Source organism: Rhipicephalus sanguineus, unplaced genomic scaffold (genome assembly GCF_013339695.2).
Source record: "Rhipicephalus sanguineus isolate Rsan-2018 unplaced genomic scaffold, BIME_Rsan_1.4 Seq683, whole genome shotgun sequence".
NCBI lineage: Eukaryota > Metazoa > Arthropoda > Arachnida > Ixodida > Ixodidae > Rhipicephalus > Rhipicephalus sanguineus.
The window spans coordinates 125,669-132,263 of record NW_023615761.1 but is presented as its reverse complement, the minus strand read 5'-3'; positions in this window follow the sequence as shown (position 1 = coordinate 132,263).

Here is a 6,595-nt window from a genome sequence, read left to right as displayed (position 1 = left end):
GCACAGTCTCTTCTCGCGGAGCTTTTTCTTTTCCTGTTGTCCTTTCACCGTGTTGTGCATGGCACCACTACCATCGTGCACTATAGTGATGGCAGTTCCATCAAAGCACCATAAGTGCCAACTTGGCGAATGAAGTTATGCAGGCTTTGAGATTGTGACAGGAAGTTATGGCAGAAGTGACGTGGAGAATACCGGGAATGTGCGTCGAAAATGAGCAACAAGTTCCTTCAAGCCTTCGTGAGCGAGCAGTTTCATGCATCGAGAAAGAGGCTGCAAACTGCAGCTCATCCCCAGCTTAAAGAAGCCTTGATTCACGACTGGTCTCTTGACCGATTAGGGATGTTACGGGCGTCCAGGACTCAGACGTTCACGTCAAGAGACGAGCTGCTTTTACAGTGGAGGATGTTTGCCTGGTTTGTCTACTCTTTGCTGCATGGAGGAAAATTGCGGTATCGGCGAGAATCTGTGTGAGAAACTAGATGACAAGCAAGCTGCTTTAGCAGGTAAAGTTGCGCTTCGCCAACTTGGATTTTATTGTTCATTCATTAATTTGGATAATTCAGACATATTTCCTGGTCCCATGAGATCTGAATGAACAAGTGGTTACTGTATAAAGCTGCTCCCAGCCCTGGTTTTTAGATTTGGAGCTCGTGCAGTGGTCAGCACCTTCTAGTAAACAAAGACCTGTTGCCATTCAACGCTGCATAATAAGATTGTTACAACCTCAGGTCTGCGCTGATTGTGCCCACACAAGATGCGTTGCAGGCTTCCTGTCGGCGATCGTAACTGCTGTTGATGCGACACTACTGGAGAGTGCTACAACACAGATCTCAAGCCTTTATCATCAAACGCTTACTACCTATCAGATGACAGGCGAGTGCCGCTTTACCGGCTTTACTTTGGAGACAATCTGCTGACGCTTGCTCTCGCGCCACACCGCTGAGACCCAGCTTCGTGCGCGTGCGTTCCTGGTCCCGTTTCAATAAAACGGCCGTCCAATGTCCCCACTAGTGGAAGAGCGTTCTCGTTTCACTTAGAAAAGTTAATAATGTGAGAAAACGCGTCTGCGGTATAGTTCAGTGCGAAGTCGCCGTCAGCTTTGGACTGCCGAGAAGGCATCGGCTCTGCGATGTGGGTGCGGTTTATTGTACAAGGAAATGAATCTTTAGGCGTAAGTAGTTGACAGGGGTGATCGCAAAGCTTCACCAAACTAATACACTATTTAGGCCGCCTGACAACATGTTCTGTGGCCTCAAAAGTAGAAGATACCGTCCAACATTCCAAATGTTTACAGCGCCTCGTGCACTAGCATTCCAGGGGGATGCACAAAAGCGTCTGCGGTAAATGATAGAGGGTAATAAACTTCCCAAATCAGGCCAAATCAAGAAGTAGAGGCGATTGCCTTCTGGCAAGGACACAGTTATACTGTCCTGGCTCACTTTAGCATAGGGTCAACTGCAACCAAAACTTTGTTGTCCATTTTCTCAAAAGAGTGTTTTGTTCTGCCACTCGCTTGTGCAAAGCATAGCATAAATATGGCTAGACCGATTTTTAGCTCTTTGTTTTATTGGTAACCCATAGACTGTGCTAACTTCAACACACTCTTGGAATTTTTGTTTAGCTTTCATTTCTCTTATTTCATAATACTACATGGCACGATTAGCTGAGACAAAAGCATTGCAGTGTTCCGCAGAAAATTATTAGGGCCGTTAAAAATAATCTAAAAGTGTCATTAAGTACAAACTGTATGTGAGCAAGGATACAAAGTAGTTCCAGCCTCCTGCATGTTTCATCATTGTGCCAGGCTTTCCACAAGCAAGGAACTTGAGAATTTTTATAAAATAAAAACTACTAAAGATCTTTATGAAACTTTAATTTGCCTTTTAAGATGATTTTTAGTGCTTGTGCCAAATTTTGTCAGACTAGACTAAGAAACTCAAAAGTTACAAACTATCCCTGTGTCCCCCCTTAACTTTCTGCATAAATGTGGGCTTGCATACAAGCATTAAAGACATATATATCATGGGGTGTAGGAAAAGAACAGAGAATAAATTACCCCAGCTTGGGCTAAGCATTAAAAACAGTTAAAGGGAGTGCTGTGTATGTGGAATATCTGGTGTGTCTACTTGGGTGTGTTTGGTTATTGTGAGTACGTGCAATTCCACTCATCTAAAATAATGTGTCCGTCACCATGTAGCTGGCAGGTTGATGGCAGCAGGTCATTTCATCTCTGTGCTAAGCAGCAGCTTCCGCCACAATTTTGACATCGCATGTGCATTGCATTGAGTCAAAACGAAACTGCTGGATGAAGTCATGTGGCGGCTATCGATGTTATCATACATGGTGATCGCACATTTGTGATTGCATGCAGACAGCGAGTACCAATTCAAAACGAAACTACTGTTTTTCCACTTTGCTCCAATACTCGCTTGCAGCCTAATGAAAAATGTGAGCTGTCCCCCCACAGAGAATTTGCTCCATTCAATCGTGCTTGCTCATTTTTGTGACGTCAAGCACTTGTCCAGTTGCATACAGACACACGCTTGTGTGGCTGGTTTCAAGTCGGAAACGGTTAAATGTGATCGGGGATTCTGACATCGCTGCCCAGCTAAATGTAATGTTCTGGTATTGAACCTTGAATCTTATATGGGTGGTCTTTACATTAGAGAGTACTTACGGTTCGAGTGGAGCACAGCTGAAGCGCCGGCGTTTTTGTGAGGTTTTAACCCGTTGAGGGTGCCAGCCCTAGCAAAAATCACCCATAGAAAAACCAATAGCCTATCGGATTATTGACATATTGGTCTTGGTATCGTATGGGTCTATAGGTAGCATGCTGGTCTATTGGACCTCTATTGTTTATGGTGTATTTGTCTATTGGCACTCTATTTGCCTATTGTGTATTTGTCTATTGGCATACTAGTAGTATATTTGCCTATTGGCATTATTTGCTATTAGTACTGTATTTGTGTATTAGAAATCTACTGGCCTATTCTCCGCTGGGAACTCGTAATTTTGGCATATCAAATAATGGGCATTTGAGGACTGCAACATAGCAGCGCCTGTATAAAATGAACAATTCCATTTGAAGGGAGGCATGTGCTATATTTATCATTATTACAGGATAACTTCATCAAATCGGCGATCTTCCCCACAACAAGCTTTCCGGGCATGCTGTACTTCCTGTCGAATGTGTGCCACTGCACCGCTTCTCTGGGTAGTGCCTGAAAAAAGAAACAAACATAAAATACCAGGAAGTAAGGAAGAAAATATTTAGATGTGCTACTGAAACAAAACAAGCATTAGAATAAAAAAAATATGCAGATACAACACACTGTAGAATCGGCATAAGGGAAATTCCGGTGAGCTGGGTGTAGGTAACAGCTTAACATGACAGGGACGGATCTTTTGTCAAATTTACAGCAGATTCGATTATGCTTGTGTCCCAGAAGCAAACCGCAGTCACGTGTGTGGACTTCGGACACTTGTGGGAAAGGCCAAACAGCCCTAGCACCAAACGATCGCAGCGTGTGAACTTGGACTTCACACAGAAATCGTCATTAAATATAGTGCCTCTCTACTGCAACCATGTGTGTCATAGAATGGGGTTCAGTGAGCATGACTAGTAATTGATGATGGCACAGCCACACAGAATTTTTATTGCCAATAAGCTTCTTCCCTCTTCCATAAGTGTATTATTGAGGGTAAACGAAGGCACGATTACATAATTTAGTCTCTTCAGATTATCGCGAAAACAATGCGCAAGTCGATAACGTGCGTCTATGGCAGCGTCTGTATATGCGAAACAGCCCTCACGATGTTCAAAAACTATTGTACTGTGGAGCCGAAAAACTACTAGAACAATTGAAGGGGCTAACTTTTTTTTAAAAAACTATGTCAAGTTCTCAGACTTTTCCAAACCAGTTACAATGCTAGATCTGTGAGAGCTGGGCACATGCAGCGACAAAATCATTTTACGTGGCTAGAAGATTATTTCAATACATCTGCAAAGAACCGCAAATTTATCGCTCTTGTCCTCGCTGTCCGGTGGGCACGCTGGCAGATGTGCGAATTAGTAGCACAGCGAGAGCAACTTTTACTGACTAGCAAATATATAAAAAACAGTTCACTTACCTAACATCGGCAGGGTATGCGCTCCGAAGCAACCACCTTTGCGAGCAGCATCCTGTCAGCACACTGGTACCACTTACTGCTGTTAAAGTCCGAGACGCTTTTAGCGCTGAAACGTTTAACTTCTTTGATGCCCATGACCGACCTTGCATTGTCGTGCGATTACACACGTGCGTTTTCGTGCAACCTTCAATAGACACAAACATACAGCATTTCTAAGCCCAGTGATTCCACTCCTGCGCCAACTGCGCCAAAGTGCGCCAAATTGTATTTACTGCGCCATCCTGATAATATCGACTAAAATTGCGCCAAACTGCGCCAAAGTCTCGGATTTCGGGGTATCTATCACCGGCAATCGCACCGCCGGCGCGTCCAAACATGTGCAGCTTGATGTTGGGGCTGCCAAAGTCGCAACCATGGACCAAGAGTTATTCCGTTGAATAAATAGCGCTCGCGCGTGCGTCACGAGTGAGCCATGATGCCATGCACGGTGCCGACGCAACTTCTGTTCTGCAAGTCAGCTCGACAGCAAAACGCGCTCTCCGCAGAGGCTCGTGACGTCTAAGCCTATCGGTAGCGAGAAAGTGCGACGGCGATTCATCGGCGGACGTCGTCTGTTCCAGAAACGCTGCTGATAGCTCGTTTCAAGCGTCGCAGGGCACGTAAGGAAAGCAGTGTTCAGTAATAACCACATGCGTGCCGCTAAAATGTCTGTCACTTCTGTTTTTTCTGGACATCGCGGAATGAAATCTGGGATCGCTAGCAGTAGAAATGGAACAATATGGAATTTTCCTTGCTTCGCGTTTATGGAAGAGCACGCGAACGGTAAGAACGCGTTGACACTTTTCCTCAGATATACTTTATCCATGGATCTTCATCCAGAAGAGCTTTTCCGTAATTCCTTCCACCAGCGCATCCGAGTTTGTAATCACTCTGCGGTAAATGCTCCCTAAAAGGCCCTGTCATTTCGAGCTCACGAGCTAGGGTTCCAATTCGAATTTTTGTTTGCTTTTTTAAAAATGTCATCTCATTAATAAAAGCATATCTCCTGGTCGGAGCAGCCGCAAATGCGCAGCTGTCAGTAGCGGGCCCGTCGCTCACGGCCCACAGTGAAGTGGCTGCACCATGTTACACGTCCGCCCCTCGCTTTCGAGGGTCAATAGCTGACGGTTAAAAAAACTCAGTTTCGCTAAGGGCGAAACAATGAATGCGATACCAACAAATTGTACTGAAACGAAGTAAGGCTAGCAGCTAACTCTTTTGGATCCGATCTCGCGTAACTCAACAAAACGCTGGTTTAAGGGAATATGGCCGCTCCAGGAACCGAAGCGTTTTCGTGCTCTGATTCTCTAAACGCGAAGTAAGCGTTGAGAGCACAGCAAGTTTGCGAGCAGTCTCCTGATGCCTCGAGATAGCGTGCGCGCAAGCGACTGCGCGCTTCGAACGATGCGGTTCCCCTCCCCCCCCCCCCCCTCCGCGCCCTTGGCGTCCCTTCATGCTCCTTACGAAAGACGGGGGGGCGTTTCCTCTCTGTTTGATGAGCAATCGACGGCAGGCCCGCACGCGGGAAGATTTTATCTCATGCGCTCTCCGTGCGATGGAGAGAGACGGCCGGCTAGCTTAATCCGCTTCAGCCGCGTTCGCGCCAGCGCTTGCAAGCTTTTATCCGCGGCTAGAATGCGCGTGATGTGAATAATTTGGACTTTATACGGAAAATTACGGCAATGGCGACGGCAAAAATCCGCCGAGAGTTCCATATAGTTGCTATCACAATAATTTTTTTTTAAATGAGGAGCTGTGATGTGGATGATAAGCGAAGCTGTTTCGCGCATGGCACAGAGGTGACATGGTGGAGGACAGTTTGGTATGTAAGGCCAGGTTGTTAACGGCCAGGCTGTTAACGTTCAATACGCAATATTAATGCGAAAGCCTTAGATGCTTTATCAAACACGAAAATTGACCGTCGGCGGCGTTCGATTTATGCACAAAATATATCATGTGATGTCATCATCACGTCATAGATGGTCGAAACTTGTGACGTCAACATGGCGTCATATATCGTGATGTCACGTTACGATGTCATCACATGACATCGTCGCTTTACACTGCTTCCGTGATCGGTGCGCCGACCATGGAGGTTGCGCGAAACCAGGTGAGGTGCAGAAAGCTTGCAGAGAGGGAGGGGGGAGGATCTACCGTCGATCGAGAAGAAAAAAACCTGGCTTTCGCTTGGAGTTTCTTAGGGGAATGCATTAGGGACAGTGTGACTCTCTAGCTCTGAGGCACTGCTGTACATCACGGTGTTTGTCTACCACGTCTGCTGATAACCCCATAGATGTATTTAGAGTGTTATTTCATAAATAGCAATTTTATTGATGTTATTCTGTTTATTGCTAGTGTCGAAAATAATCGCCAAAGAGGTTAATGCAGAACACTCAACTTCATGAGCCTTTTTTTCATTAGAGAG